Raw genomic sequence first — 17,610 nt, 5'->3', positions numbered from 1 at the left:
TTGTCAAACTTTATCAAAAAGCATTTAGAATTTTTTAAAAGCACGATTTGCTTTTTTTTGCGATTCCAAAGCGCATTTCATATAATTTGAAATTGTATCTTACAAAAATTATGAAATTTTTGTAAGATGCAATATGGAATTTCATACATCAAATTTTGCGTTTCTTTTTACCATACGGAATGCTGCCATTCTGTTTGTTTCAAAAATCTATTTAACTAATTTCATACAGACACGTATTTCAGGCGACCAGCATCAAATTCATGTATGTAACTGATACAAGTATACTCATAAGGTATCTTTAAAAAACAATGCTAACAAAATATTTTAAAAAAGATTCAAATTTTAATTTAATTTCTTTCTTTCATTTCAATTAAAAATCAACAACCTGAATTCCTGTTAATTTTTATTCATTGTAAAAACGGCCATATTAAAATATAACAAAATACACACACTTGTGTAATATATGTTCACATATGTATGTATGTTTGAAGAATAATATGTTATATAATATAACATATAGAATTCATATTATAAGTCTATCTGTATATATATTTCAATGTTTCCCACCCCTTTAATATTGAAAATTTAATTATTGTCATCATAATCGTTTTTGTACGTTTATATGTGTGATTTTATACAAATATGTATACCTTTTAAATACATTTTATACAAAGCAATACAATTACGTGTTCTCCTACTTTAGGTCTACTTGAACGCAACTTATTTTTCCTTTATTATCCTGTGGATACAATATATTAAAACATACAATATTTTCTAATGAAACAAAACGCATATTAAGAAAGAAACGAACCCTTCTTTTGTGATGAGTTGAAATGAAAAAAGAAAACAAATCGAGTACATAAGTTGCTATAAAAAAACTCAATTTCAAAAAAAAAAAATAAGAAACTATAAAAATTAACAAAAGGACGAATTTTCGAATTTCATTTAAATATATGTTCATATATCCTTTTCCTTTTGTTTTCATATTTTATTTTTCAACATAAATAACAAATCAACCCCTTCAAGCTTGTCTGAATAAATAAAAAATGTAGTTTTTTTTATTGTAATTGTTTTTTGTGCTCATATTTATTTGGAAAAGGAAAAAAGAACTTTAAATATATTTGAATTGAAAGAGTGAATTTATATAGCAATTTTTATAAGAAATTTTATCCAGCATTGTAAAGCGCAAGTAGAGTATATTGTATGTACATATATTGTGGAATAAGTACATTTTTACTACGAGCCCGAATATGATAGAATTAGCATATGAAAATAGAGTGGCATATGAACGGAATATTTGGAAAGGGACCGTGACTTCAATAATGCTTTGTAAAACGTTTAAGTACGGTATCAATACGATTATAGTACCGTCTAAGAGCTTTAAATACCTTTACATTGTAAAAAGCAACTGCTAAATAGTAATTCATACAATATGACAAATGACATATAATTTTGTATAATTCACAAACGTTTCCACATCATTAAAAACATAGGATTTTTATTCTACATTTAAAAAAAAACACTTAATAACTAGCGCTTATTGTTATAATTATGCTACTGCTGAAAATATTATTTCCGCGGAAATTCAGTCGTTATTAAGCAGACACAAAAAAAATCCAAAAAATTGATCCTTTTTACAAAAATTTTCACATTTTCCGACTTATTGAAACACACTGGCAAATTTTTGTGCGATTCAGAACAAATGATATGCTAGTTTTTTAATTGGCTATTTCTGGCAACATTTACATAACATGTATAAGAAAAGCGTGCTGAATTTTTTCAATACCCAAATTACTTTTATTTTACATATCCATTATGTATAGAGCCCATTTAGGAAAAATGTGCAATGTCAAAAGCTTTGTAAATTATACGCCCTAAGCGCATTATTGAAGTCACGGGAAGTTAAGAATAATAGAAGAAATCAGGTCACAGTGTTCAATACAAAAGCTTTATATTGAGATGAGAAAATTTATTTTGCTTATTCTCTGAATTTTATTTCTTTTTAAGTGAAATTTGTATTTTTACCATTCCTTGGTGCTATTATTTTATTAAACGAATTAATATGATGGACGATAGGTCTGAAAAAATTGGCAGCTTTAAAAAAAACAATCAGTGTATATCTAATCATGCTGGAATAAGAAAGAAATTTGTTTGTTACTAAATAAGAATCGAACTATATAGATCGAAGTCAATCTACAATCAATAACCAAATTTAAAATCTAAAAATTTAGTTTTAAATATTGTCGGCTTAAAATGCAAGCGGTAATTAATAGATAACAAATAAACATAAATTTTCCGATTTTTTCTGACCTACTGTCCATCATATTAATTCGTTTAATAAAATAATAGCACCAAGAAATGATAAAAATCCAAATTTCTTACAAATATGCCAATCGGCGACCCAAAATTTCACGATATATTTATTTCTTTTGAATGAACAAGTCCTGCTCATAAGCCTTAATATGTCGAATACCTCTCACTTAATATGTCGAATATATGTACTCTATATGTACATATATATGTTTTTGTTTATATAAATCATTTGGATTAGGTATTTCTTGTAGGACTCGTACTTTTGGATTGGTCATGGATGCTGCCATGTTGTTTTTACTTGTGAAAAAATTTAATAATTTACTTTTGAGTTTTGTTAAATTTTTGATTGAAATATCAATTGTTTTTTAAATTCATTACAATTTGTGAATGCGATCATGTTTTAATATCGCAAATTCTTCTTTTCCAATCAAAATTTTTAACAGAAATGATTACCGTCGCTGACATTTGATATAATATGGCATGTAAATACATTACATATATACATACCTATGTATTTTAAATTCAAAAGAATAAACTGATATTTATTATTGTTATATAATAAGTTTATTTTTAAGAAGAATTTTGTATAATTACAATGAAAAATATTAATTCTTCGGTAAACATTATCATAAATTGGTAAACTACCTGTGTTGGATGAAATATTTAAATATCGCTTCTTTGAACTGTGTGCTGCGCTCTTTGAATGACTAATGAATAAATAAAACTTTCCTATGGACAAATATGGATAAAGTAGTTATTGATAAATGACAAAATAACTGTAGTCAAATCGAATGTTTGCTGAGTTTCGGTATAAAAATATATTGTTTTGATGCATATGCTTTTTGAATTGTCAAAAATTACTGTTTTTGAAGTTCAACAGCTAGCACTCTTGTAGTGGATGGTCAGTTTCTATCTAAAAATGCATAAATCAATTAATTTTTTAATATCTCAAAAAGACTATTTTTTTTTGCGTCTCTATAGAACAAAATTACAAGGACTTGTATACTTCATAATTTGTGAGCTCTTAAACTGTTCCCAAAGAGTTATTTACGTATGTTTTTACGTATATAAAAACATTTTTCATTACATGGTACAGCTCTGCCCCTATTTCATAATGAATTAAATTGTAGTTCGATCTTTTAATTTAAGAATTATTATGCCAGTCGCAAAGGTAAAAAATTTACGTATATATGTGTTACAGTAATTTTGCAATAATTTTAGTAAACATGCATTTCAAAAATTTTATGAATAATCTCGTGGGAGAGCTATTAACCTTGAAACATTTTGCTCCGGTTTGTGACAATGCTTTCGTGAAAACGTGTAAATAACAGAAAAAAATTTACTAGACCACTTAATTTTAATTTGCTTTGTGGAAATTATAAATACCTAAAACAGATATTGTAAATATTTTTGTAAATGTAGATTCTTTACTGTTTTGAAATGTATGAAATTTTACATTTTCAAAACTAACGGGCACCAAAAATTAAAGAATTTCAAATGATCCCTTCGGGGTCACTTATATTTCAAGTAAATTTATGTATAATTCAAGTATAGATCAATGACGGGTTTTCATACTTGAAATTTAAGTCTAATAAATTCATTTTCCAGAATAGTTTCCTCTTTAAGTCTAATAAATTTTAATACAACAATTAATTCAAAATTAATTAAATTCAAGTCTAAGGTATTCTATCAGAACCATGATATCTACATTTTTGCTATTTCAATAAAAACACCATGGAAATTTTTTTAAGTTTTTTTTGTTTTCCTAAGACATTAACAAAGAAGTTAACATTTTAAAATATTGAGTACTAAATACTATATAGTACTAAAATTTTAACATATTTTTAGTATCAATCAGAACTGAAAGTTTTGAATGTCTTAACTAGTTTTGAATGTTTTAAGACGTTCTTATGAAAATAACCAACATGAATATTTGAATATAAAAAATAAAAATGTATATGTGCCGATGTTTAATTTGCAACTTAAAACGAGACGGTAATAATTTCAAAAATGTATAACATGACTGTACGTTTATTTCAATGCAGTCTTAGAAAATTTTATGATGTCGACAAGCGAGTAACTGTTCACCATCTAATATCAGAAAAAATAACAAAATGTAATTATCAGATTCGGATAGAAAACCCTTGGTATTTTAGGTGATATTTAAATAAAATTACAGTTAGAAAATGAATGAAGTTCATTTTCAATGGTAATTAAAAGATGAAGGGAGTAATTAGGATTTTTAACTTGAATCCTAATATAAAGCATGTTTGGCAAATCAAAACTACAAGGACTTCAAAAGCACATTTGAAATCGTATAGGATATGCTTAAAGCATTTTTCAAAATCTTTTTATAATGCTGCAAAAATATTTTAAGTTAGAAAGAAATCACATAGGAAAATATATAAGATATTGAAAATCTAGAAATACAAACTATTTAGTGCTTGTAGATCTAATGATGTAAAAAAGATTTTTAAGGTTTAAGCTAGAACTTTAAGTGCATATCTGCATTACCGAATCTTAAAAACTTTATCACAAATTTTCAGAAACAACCACTCAAGTATTAATGTACATACAAAAAATCACGTACATAGTCGCAATGTGAAAATTATTTTTCATTATAATCAAAGGCTCATGCATATTGATTGCTTTACATAATATTGAAACACAACTACATATAAAATGAATGATACTGTAATTGAGTTTTGTCAGTCTTTGTGTTAAAAAAAAAACGGGATTCTTTCATATTTTGTTACAATTTTTGCTTATGTATCAGTTTTAAAACAAAAATTTTATGCGCAAGCTTTGTTGCAACATATTTTACGCTCACTATTAAAATTGTTACAAAAAAAAAAAAACAGAAAAAACAAGAAAAACAAAAATAACAACAATAATTGAGAAAACTAAAAAGGACATTTTTATTTTAACCAATCCTCTTCAATTCGTATACTCTTGTTCTTTTTTTTTTTCACTTTTCATTTGTTTTACTTCTTCTTTGTTATTCATATCAGATATGCATAAGAATATATAAAAATTTATTATACATACTTAATACATATACATGCATACATAAGGAATGAAAATCTTATGTAACAAAAACGTTTTTTTTTTTATTTTATAACTGAAACGGTTTTTATTGTGTTTTTCATTTACTATGTATAGAATAAAGTTTTGTAACAAAAATTTTGTTACATTATGGGAGTGGTTGTGTTTAACTAGAACTGTGTATGTTAAAAAATATTTGTTTTTTATTGCAAATTCAAAATGAATCGCTTAATAAGCTAAATATTTTTGTAAATAATGTAGAATCTGAAATTGTTTACTTAAAAGTCATATAATGGCAAATTCTGAAATATTATTGTTAAGCTTTAAAATTTTAAATGACAGAAATTATTGAGTTTATGCAAAAGACGCTTATTGAGCTTAAATAATTTTTAAGCCATGTTTTCAATTTTCTCCACAAAAAACCAAAAATGATAAAAATACAAGAGCATCACTCAAATTGTAAATTTTTCTATTTCACACACTAATATTATGGTTAATAACTTACCTGTAATGTAATAAACATGTAATGTTAACAATTTGTTTTAAGGAGAAATTAAAACTTGGATTTTGTTAAAATTTAGTGTTTAAAATTTAGTGCTTTTCTACGATTTTGCATCAAATTGTCAAGTTTCTTTATTCTAAGATGTAGGTAGATTCCCAATTGATTCTTGAATTTAACTATTCTTCTTGTTTAGGCATACAAATTTTCATTTCCGCGACAGCATTTTAACGCTATGGGGCGCAGCTTTTAAAAAGAGACGTTCCGACATTTCACGCTTTTACAGGTCAGAATCAGAATACATATAATTAAATTTATTATAATTCAATCGGAAGAATAAATTTTCTACTTTTTAGGGCAATACAAGCAAAATATGGTGCCTATTTGATTTGCATTTTCATCGATTACTGAACCATTATGTTTTCTTCAATTACAAATTTTCTTCATTTTATTCAATATTATTCAACTATAACTTATGTATTTCTGTTACGAGTATATTCCCAATATCTATACCTGAGTACATACATATGTACGTATATGTATATACACATGTGTTAAACTAAATATGTACATAAAAACGATTTAAAGTTACACATAACAAAGTAACACGTAGATACACAGTAGGAGCACTCAAAAGAACTTAAAAGGTTATTAATATTATATTATTCGAAATGGTTGCCATTTATAAAATAGAAGAAGAAAGAAAACAACAAATATTTGAAAAAAAAACAACACTAAAACCAAATGGAAGTAACAAAAGACAAAATTAATTCAACCACCAAAACGCGCGCCATCATTACTAAAATGAAAAAAACAAAAATTCAAACAATTTACAAAACAATACAAAAAAACAAACAAAAAACATAAAATTCGAACGTTATTGTTAAAAATGTGGAAATGGTTTGCTTCCAAATAATTCGTTAACAATTGAATCTATTGTTTCGATTCTTTTATCCTGCAATAAACACACTATTATAATATAAATTTATGTATTAAATTATATATTGTTTTAAGTGTATATACAAATGGTATATATACACACAAGTACATGTCTATGCATATATACTGAAAGCAAGAATTTTCAATTGGGATATGATGCCGTGTCATGCCATTTTTATAAAATAATTTTTGTTTTTTTTTTGGTACTTTCATTTTTAGTCCTTTTTGAAAAAGGACTTCATTACTATTGTTATAATATTATAATAGTTTGTTGGGCTTATGTATATAATGTACACATGAATAGTTCCTATACTTTTTTATATTTAAACTCACAACCTTTAATCATATGTACATTTTATGTATACACTTATGGTGTGTTCAATTAAATAAAACTATAGTCTTCTTTATGGATGAATTGTGCACTTACTTCTTTAAATTTTTATGAATAACAAAAAAAAAAATGAAAAAATTGTAGCCTACACACTATTTAAAAAAACAATTTCGATTTAGATTACAATTAAATCTTAAGCAAAGGAAAAAAAAAACAAAGTATTTTGTATAGTGCCCTGTTACAAACTAAATTTTTAGTTTACAGTAATAATGCGCTACTTAATGAAATCAATAAATTTTATTTGGTATTGCAGTCTACAGAATAAGTTTTTGATTACAGTATTGTAGACCTTGTATATATTACTTTCACATTTTTTATTATACTTATGATATTATATTTCTGGGCATAAGGTTCTTTATAATGAACCCATTCATTCGAGTGGTTGGAACATTCATAAGTTTTTTGGATTACTGTGTAAATTTTGAATGTAACAAAAGTAAAATTTGCAAAAAAGTTTGCTAATCATAATTAAGCTTCTTGTATAATAAGCCTTCAATTTTCAAAAGCAGTTTCTTTTCAATCACATTTGAACTATTTGAATTGGTCTAAACTTATGAAATTAAAATCTCCTATTTAGTACTATTACTATTACTTTAATCTGAAAATTTTAAGACTTATGTGGCCGATATAATTTTAGATCATTGGTTCTTGTCTTGTAAGATTCTGATTTTTAATTTTACCTGTAATTTGATTAATTTTATATCTTGTTATAAATCATGTGAATTATGCAAGTTCTTTTCTTTCAATTCAAGTGACAATTATATGGCAATTAAGGACGTCATAAAATTCTAGATTTTGAACTGTACAAATTTCAAAGCAATTTGTTAAGACTAACTTACACCTAGCATTTTTTCAAAAAAAATTGGAAGGAAGCGATTATTAGTTTCAGACTCTCACCCGTCCGTCCGTTCGTGTGTTCTGTTTAGGAAACAACTACACCTTTTAAAAACGAAAGCTGCGAAATTTTATGTACAAATCGGTCTTTACTTGAGACTTATTTTTATTTTTATTCATCTTGAAATCAGAAAAATTAGAATTTTCTTCACCGTATTTTCCCGAAACTGCAGGCAAAATGCTAAATGCCGACAGAAAATATAATTATTTATCATTAATACACTTCTGTCATTGACAACGTAACGCATCTTTCAATTTTTGTTTTATCTCATCCTTAATGTATGCAATTTGATACATTGAATTTAAATAGTAAATTTTAAATAAAAATTATTTTACATAGTACGTTTACTAGGTATGTTTTTGGATGTAACTTTAAAATAATGCCCTAATAATGCACAGAAACACTGTAATATTTCAACTTGTATATAATTTTTTGTTTTCATATAAGAATTTCATACACAATTCCATTCAATATTATACAATTTGAAAAAAAAAAACGCCAGCACCCTCCTAAAGGCATCATCATTTTTCAATATATATATATATATAGGATTCTATGCCTTTTTCAAATAATATTAAATAATCATATAAATACTGTTTAATTATATATTATAATAAATGGAAGGATCAAGGATATTTTATATAATATTAAGTATTTTCATTTTTATTATTATTATATAATAAGTTTGGTTTCCTTTTAAATTGTTTTATTGAGAACAATAGTCACACAAAGAACTATTTCAGTGATGAGTTATGATGCAATTGATATTATGTGAAATTAAATTGTTTAGAAATAAAATTTATTGTAATGGTGAGTTGGAGTTTTCATATACAATTCAATATAAAAAGAGTAAAATGTTTAAACAAGGATTTTTATTTCTTTCTTTCTTTCTTTCTTTCTTTGAAAAAAAATTAAAATTATAATTGTAGAATGCAATTGAATAATAAAAAAGGATGAAAAAATAAAATTTAAAAAACAAAAATAAAATTCTTTTTATTGAATTGATTGATGCTTGAATTAAAATTGTTTATGGATAAAAAATTAAAAAAAAACAAAAAAAACAGAAAACACATTTTAATCACGATTTTTTCTGTTAAAAATTGAAGAGCGGAAAGGGTTCTCAAAATAGTTTGTAAAAAAAAAACCTAATTTTTTTTTTACAAAGTATTCAAAAAAAGGACCTTTAAGGTACCCAATTCGTTATTTCTAAATAATATACAGATGGCATTTTAATTTTTTTTTCTTCATCTCTTATTATTTGGTTTGTTTCATTTAAATTCCATTTGATATGCATAAAATTTAGAGGAGGAATACTAGTATGGGATGTGAATACAATCTGGAATTTTGTATTTATTTTGAGAACGCCAAATTAAGCAAAATTGTTTAAATTTTCATAATTCTTTTATACTCCACAAACTTGTGGCGCCACTATTAAATAGGTGGGCGAGTCTTAGACTTCCTTTTTAAACTTCTAGACTTCCTTTTTAAAATTATTGTGCAATAATTTTGAATATCGTAATCATAATTTATCTGTTTTATAATTCTGGCGTTATTAATTAATTCTGGAGTTTAACAAAATAGTTTATTCAACAAGATCCCAGTTTACTTAACAATATAGCAAAAGTAAAGATTATTAAAAATTTGTTTTTAATAAAATTTGCAATACCTATAATAAAAAAATGCTATTGAAATTTTTTAAATGCTTCACATTTATGTATATTTGACTTTCAATTGACCTTAATCAGTTTACAAAAAAAAAAGCAATATCAGCTTTTAAAGGTAATCGTATTTTTAAACTTTTTCTTATCTTACATGGATCTCAATCATGCTATACAATAGAACTTTCTTGTAAAATTGCAAAGTATGACGGCACGAAATATGAATCGATGTGTGTTACAGTTTTTTGTAATCAAATCAATTTTAATGAATTTACTTTAAAAATCCGGATATGTAACTCCCGTAGCAGTTATTTTGTATCAAAGAATCAGAATAGCAGAATGTATGTGAATGTATATATCGTGAGGTTAATACTACAACTAGATAACTAGCAATTATTGCTTTGAAGATATTGATAATACAAAATTTAGGAAAAACAAATAATTTATTATAAAGATCTAGTTGATGCAGATGATGCCTTGTTTAATTATCTGAAAATATAAAATTTTCGAGTTATCTAGTTTTAGTATTAGCCTCACGATATATATCTCAACAATATTCATAGAAAACGATTGTTAAATGAGGAGTTACTGAACAAATTTTTGAAAATTATGATTTGAAAAAGTTTACCTCATTATTTTACATTTGTCTGGATTATTGATCACTCTGTTTTAGGAATACTTCTTTTATATTAAAATATACCGTACGGTATGGATGTAGACGCAAAAATAAGATATTTTGAAAAAATTAAAAAATTTTCTATTCTATAGAATTAAAGTATGTTTTCCTATTATTGTTTTTGTAACACTGAGATGACATTAGACTTATCTACTACAATTGTTGTGTAACTTGATCCCTCATAGAGCTTTCTGTATTGCTTTAGTATATTATAAAGAATATTTTTATTGATGAATTTGCTGGTTAATAATGTCAGTAACTAGAAATATACTTGAAAAACTATAATGTAATAACTGTGATATGCTACATAAACCATAACTTCCATATGTTCCAGACAAAATGGAAAATAGTCTTTCACTCTTAGAATTAATTTCATTTAGAATTAATTTTGTATGTATGCGTGAATTTTGATCTTATATATTACTAAATCGTCTTGACCATTAGTTTTGCATTTCGCGATTTCATCTTGTGGAAGTTTCACTGTTTTATTAACTCTGATCAAATTATAAAATTATAGGGAACTCATTGAGTGTCTAAATTTTAAGATTTTATTCCAGCTGATGTTAACGAAAAATTAAATCTCTTGATCATAGAACCTTTAGCGCAAAATATTCAAAAACAAATTTTTTAGAATTAAGAAGCTTTTATCGCAAAATGTTTTTTTTTTAGTTTTTATTTGATGCTCGTTATTTGTAGTGAATTTTTGGAAAAGACCTAATGCTAGTCATTGTATTAATTTAATTAAATGCCTCGTCAATTAATAAAATATCAATTTTTTTTTTCTCATTTTTCAAATGAAGGATAACAATACAAAATATCCTTCTTTTATCATTGTTCCTAAGTATTGTTGGAGCGTGTGCCTTAATTTTGTTTGTAATTAATTTATTCTTCAATTGGTCAATAAAAACGAACAAAGATTTTCAATATTGTATACAAAAGAAAATTAAAATATTTTTTTCTCTATTGTATTTTAATAAATTTATTATTTATTGTTATAAAAACAAAATTAATAAAATATTTTAATGAAGCAAGTTTAGACAAAAGGATCTTAGAATATCAATTATATTGATGATTCTTTATAAAATACAATTATAATGAAGAACTCATAAATTTATTATTATTGTATGCACTTATATACATCCGTACATGAACATTTAATATTTAATTTTTCTGAAAATGATAGTTTTATAATCGTGTGATATTAATAATAATGGCGTGGGAAATTTAAAAAAGTAGATGACTATTTAAGTGGTATTCCAGCTTAAATTCAATTATATACACGTATACATCATAAATTTGAGAGATCGGTCATATGAAATAAAAATTTGAGTTTTCTAAGAAATTATAGTTTTCCGAGTTATTCTTGCCCACAAAATTCGCCAAATATTATGAAATCCGCCCCGGTTTGATCAGCATAACATAAAATTTAACGTTTGGAATGTTCTACTTTATGTTGAACTTCTTGATATGCTGTTATATGCTGTGTGTTTTCTCGATTAACAATGTAGCAAAAACTTTACTTGAAACATAGTTTTATTAGGCATTTACACGTACATAATTAAGAATGTTTCTTAAAATTTTTCAAATAAAATATTTGAAATAAAAAAATTTCAAAGAATGAAATAAAAACAAAAAGAGAAAAAACATAATTCGGAAATTATCAACATCAGGGTAACAAACCCCCTATAATTACTGGTAAAATGTGAAAAATTTAAATTGATACAAAGCAAAGTATATAAACTTAAAGTTTAGTAGAAATCAATAAAAATTTAAGATTAAACTTTAATAAATTTATTGGTTTCTATTAATTCTAGTAGTGAAAAGTTGTTTTTTTTTTTGCGAATTGCTGAAAAATTTCATTTGATTAGAAAACTATACAAAATTTGTTTTTTAAAGGTACAAAATCTCTAAATAGACAAAAATTAGGTTCCCTCATTGTTGTTTTTGTAAACTTGGTTTTCAAACTATTTGAAGCATTAATCCCGATCCGACAAACAAAAAATTCGGCTTCTTTGACTATTGCTTATAAATCTTTATATGGTTTTAATTCAAAAATGTGCTTTCAATTTCATGTTGGAAACGTTTCAACCTTTTAAAGAGCACGATAAATCGCTAATATCTTTAATGAACCAAAAGTCGATATACCGTAATCTATGGATAACAATATTCGATCACATGTTTTTACACAGTTTTACGTTGTCTTCTTGACCAATATTTCTCAAGTTTCTTATTTGTAAACTAATTTCAAAATATTAATTTCTAATTGATTGGATCCACGACTTAAAACGCATTTAATATTTAAATCAGCAATGAAATAGTTCAAAAATAACGAAATTTATATGAAATTTAGCAAAAGAAATTCTGTTTTCCAATTCTTGTATATGGTTTTAGCTATAGTTAGTTATAGAAATAAGAGCAGAATAGGGAATTCAATGTTAAAATATTTTGCAAATTTTCCAAAACAAGAGAAAAACCAAAGATGAAAAACAATATTTTAATTTTTTTGAATGACCAGCAGAAATTTTTTCCAGTATAATTAAAAATAATTTCATTTCTTTTCACCCGCCTTTAAACTAACATTATATTCATTTTGACAACTTTATGACCTTAGAAAATACAATACATTTTCTTAACATTTTTAATATACTCACATTTCTATATACTTGTATTGCTTGCATATCAATGGAATATAGCTGTATAATATTTTATACTATATATTGTGCAATATATTAATTGGAATTTCTAAACTATTCGTATTTACCATTATGCTGAAGAGCGCATATACTCTAAATTACATATGTACATATAATTGTATGTACACGCATAATAGAATTGCTCAAGAAAGATAACATGTCCGACTGAATGCCAAACATAAAAAAGAAATTTTTTGTATTTAAATTTTCTGATTTTTGTTTTATTATTGGTAAATTGTTTGTTATCCTGAAATTTGAATTAAGTTGAAGTTCAATTCTCATAAAATCGAAAATTATACACACAAATTAAAAGTATGTGTGTACATAAAAAAAAATTGTTTTTCATTGTCGGAAGAATAGATTAGAAAGGACATGTGTTTCAGATCGTATATAAGGTATATAAATTTTTTTTTTTTCGTATTTTAATTGTACATTCAATGTTTGCAATTTGTGTGTTATTTGTAGGTTCCATCTGTTCATAACAATTGACAATTTCTTTTATTTTTGGAATTGGTTTTTATTTCACTTAATTTTCATTTGTTTGTTTGTTATTGTTTTATTTTTTATGTGGTCTTAGACGCTTGATTTTATTTTTATGACTTTTAAAGATTCATTACTGTGCTTGTAAATGTTTATAGATTTTTTTAATTGTAATTTTTCTGATTCTCAGATTTTTATCAAATTGTATTGATTTTAATAATGAAGGTATTGCTTTCATGAAGAATTTTTTAATTATTTAAAGTGGAAAATAGCATATAATGGAAACTATGATCGTACTGTCTGTTTTTGATTTGCACTTTGCTTCTTTTTATCATTTCTTACTTTGGAACTATTTTTAAGTTGAGTCAGTGTCAGTGAAATTTAGAAGAGCTAAATTTCGGTTGAAAAAAGGGCCAAATAGTGCAAAACTCAATTATTTTTATCTCCATTCAGAAATTTTAAAATACCTTTTAAAAAATCTTTTACGTAATTGGCACAGCTGCGGATAGAAGACGATTTCTGAGTTTGCTCTTTTTAACATATTATTATGAAAAAAAAACCAACAAACTCTTAATTATCTAATTCAAGTTCATAATTTCATTTAAGTCATACTAACATTTAAAAATCTGAAAAGTTCCTGAAAGGACAATTTGTGCTCTCTCAGAAGCTCATCGAATATAGACACAAACTATTTGCAGCCTAAATAAAATTGGCTTCAAAAATTGATTAAACGCAGATAAATGATTTCACAAAATAGCTTTTTCTGATTTTACATAAAACATACACTGAGACGTAAAAATAAAGTTTTTGTAAGATGATGCAAATGTGGATACAATAATAGTGAATATTATAGATTACTTTCATTATTTTTTCATATTATAATGCTAAGCATTGAAAAAGAGGGCTAAGAACTTTGTGAAATTGCTGAAAGAGTTCCAAGTGAAAAAAGGGGCTAAAACTAACACTAAAGGACTAAAAATATCAACTATGGGTTGAATTCATAAATAAATTAATAAATAACAAATGTTCGAAAGAAAACTCGAATTTATTAGAACATAACTCTTAACAACTGTTACACGTCACACTTATTAGATGAGAATTTCTTCAGATCTTGGACAAAATTATTACTATATTTCATGTTCAAGTAATATACCCAATGACGCTGATGATTTATTCAATTTTTGTGACCGATTGCAAAAAGTTCCTGCTAAAACACTGATACATTTTTTTAAAGAATTTTGATGCAATAATTTTGTCAGTAACATAAGTATGAATTTAAGATAATCTAATAGAGTTTAGTAAAAAAATTTCCCATTGCATGTGCCAGCAATTTGCGGTTGAATCGAAATTGCCCTAAAATTACTGAATGTTTGAGGTATTGTTAAATAGTTAGGTAATTTCGTAAGATCGGTTATATGTTGTATGTACCACTTTCTATTTTTGCTTTCTATTTTTGCATTTCCACTACCTATTTTGATACCAGGATATTTTCCTAAAAAAAATATCATGTATTTTTGCTTTTATTTTCCAGTTCTCTAGTCTCAATTGATTACAAATTTATTGTCATTTTCAATAAAAGCCTGCACTATTTTTTTATATGGGTTGTTTTCTTTACAAATGATTAAGTTCAGAAAAAGTACAAGAATTGTAAATAATTTTTCTATATACATAAAAGATATCATTACATTTGGAAATTTTTGTTAGACCTATTGCAATTCTTACATTAAAATATCCAATTTCATCCTATGTGCTTTAGAAGTTTATAAATATTTTTGTATATATTGTAAGAAAGTTATTTAAATTAAATTTGGAACATTAAGCGAAAATTTATCGTGGAATTTTTGTTTCACAAAAAAGTACGATTCATTTTTTTTAATATGTAATGCGTGTGTATATTGTTAATATTGATGTATATATTTTAATTAAGGTACAATTTAATGTTTTAAATAATTTGGGGTTTTGTCCAAACTTCAAATTCACTCTATTACTAGTCATTTCATTAGCCTATTACAAAATTAGGAGCCGAGAACTCTGAAGCAAGTATATTCCACAACAAACCCTTTATGTTCGAGCATTTTTCAATAGTATTACTCTTACGAATAGAGTTAAAGACTATTTTGTTAAAAAGACCAAAAAATGTCGACCTGCTTCTTCTTCCTTCAAATAGGATAGGACAGAGCAAACATTACACTAACAAAATGGGCATTAAAGTAAGGCCGTTATACGCAAAACCTTTTTTTTTTGTAATTTTAATTCTGCTCCTTTTTTAGGACTCTTAACTGCAGGGCTCTAGAATTTTTTTTTAAAAACAAAAATTGTTTTTTTTTTTTCTTTCGCTCGTCTCGATTTTTCGTTTCTCAAAGCTGCAAAATTCCAATTTTCGACTTCAATTTTCGAATTTTACTTGAAACTATAAGCTTTATTAAATTTTTGTAAAAGCAAATAAGTAACAGTAAATTCTTATTAGAATATAAAAGTTAAGTGCATATGATTATTCTAAATGACCAAATTGCATGGGATTTTTAAAATTTTGTCACTCTCTTGTACATAGAACATCTTTATTTTGAAAATGTGCTTTAAATTGAAAATATGTCACTTTAACAACCTTTGGTAAATATTATCTTTAATCGGAATTGCACCCTAATAGAGAAAGAGTAGAAAATGAATTTGACTAATACGTGATCAAAAATATTAATTACTTCCTGGACCACAACATATACATACAAGCTAGTATAATACCTTATATTTCTTACATTGATGACAAATCAATTGAAATGTATAAATGTATGTGCAAATGAATATACGTAGATGTATTTGATGATGTACTTAGAAAAAATTTAATGATTTAGACTTTGTTCCTGTACAGAAATTTTCAAAAGTAGAAATATTAACATTTTTAAGAAAAATACGCGAAAATCAAGTTTATGGTGGAAATTTAGAAAAAAAATTCTCAAAAATAGACACTTCTCATTATATATAATAAGCGCATTGAAATAAAAATATAGAAATTCAACATGAAGACTGGTGTCTACCAAAAATTCTTTAATGGACTTAATGAAAGTTAAGTAGCATATTTCTACTATACAGGAAGTTTTTGTATAAACTTTATACCGAAATTATATTAAATTATCAAAATTTCTCTGAAATAGTTTAATTTATTCACACAATTCATATTCAGTTTCCATATAACGAACTTCGTGAAGCAAAATTCATATAGCCCAATGAACCAATGGTTTGTTATGTAGCACTTTTCCTTTAATTACTATTTTTAAAAACAATCTAGCTGTATACAACAATTTTAAAACTACTTTCATTCATATACCAATATATTCCAAAGATTGCATACATTTGGGATGAGCATTGTATGTAATTTTTGAAATAAAACAAAAAAGAAATTTAAAGAGGCGTAACATAATGCTCGAATTTAGGGGTTAATTGCTTGAGTTACGAAAAATAAATATATTTTTAATGACAGAGCATAATTAACTGCTAACTTTCTCGATTTATAGAAATTTGGAAAAGCTTGTAGCTTTGGAAATATAAGGTGCCAAAAATTCAAGTTTTACAAATATTGAGAAGCGATAACTTGAGAGCACCATGGTGGTGGAAAAAAATTTTCTTCTAACGAAATGAACTATTATTTGGTGTCTAAAAGTTGTTAAAATTTCAAACTCCTACAACCTGAGGTCTAGGAGAAATACGATATCCAAAAATTTGGATAAAACGCATTTTAGATAACGGTAAATTTTTAATGACCATTTTTTTAAAGTTTAGGTATGATATGCTGCCGCCACTATTTTTGTGCGTTTGCTCAATGTGAAAAATGCTAGTGGTTTTGCTGCAATAGGTGAAAAATGTCATTTTAAGGTTTTTGGGCGGCTATAAGTTTTAGAGGGGGGAGATAGATGAAAATTTTCTTCTATCGAAAAAAGTTTCTATAAAAGATCTATGTATATTTATAAAATTTTAGTATTCTATCTTTCTATTCTATCAGACGGACAGAGCGAAACTAATAAACACT

The sequence above is a fragment of the Condylostylus longicornis genome, unplaced genomic scaffold (assembly GCF_029603195.1).
Source record: "Condylostylus longicornis isolate FDR11 unplaced genomic scaffold, ASM2960319v2 ptg000004l, whole genome shotgun sequence".
Taxonomy (NCBI): domain Eukaryota; kingdom Metazoa; phylum Arthropoda; class Insecta; order Diptera; family Dolichopodidae; genus Condylostylus; species Condylostylus longicornis.
Note: the sequence above shows the minus strand (reverse complement) of the source record.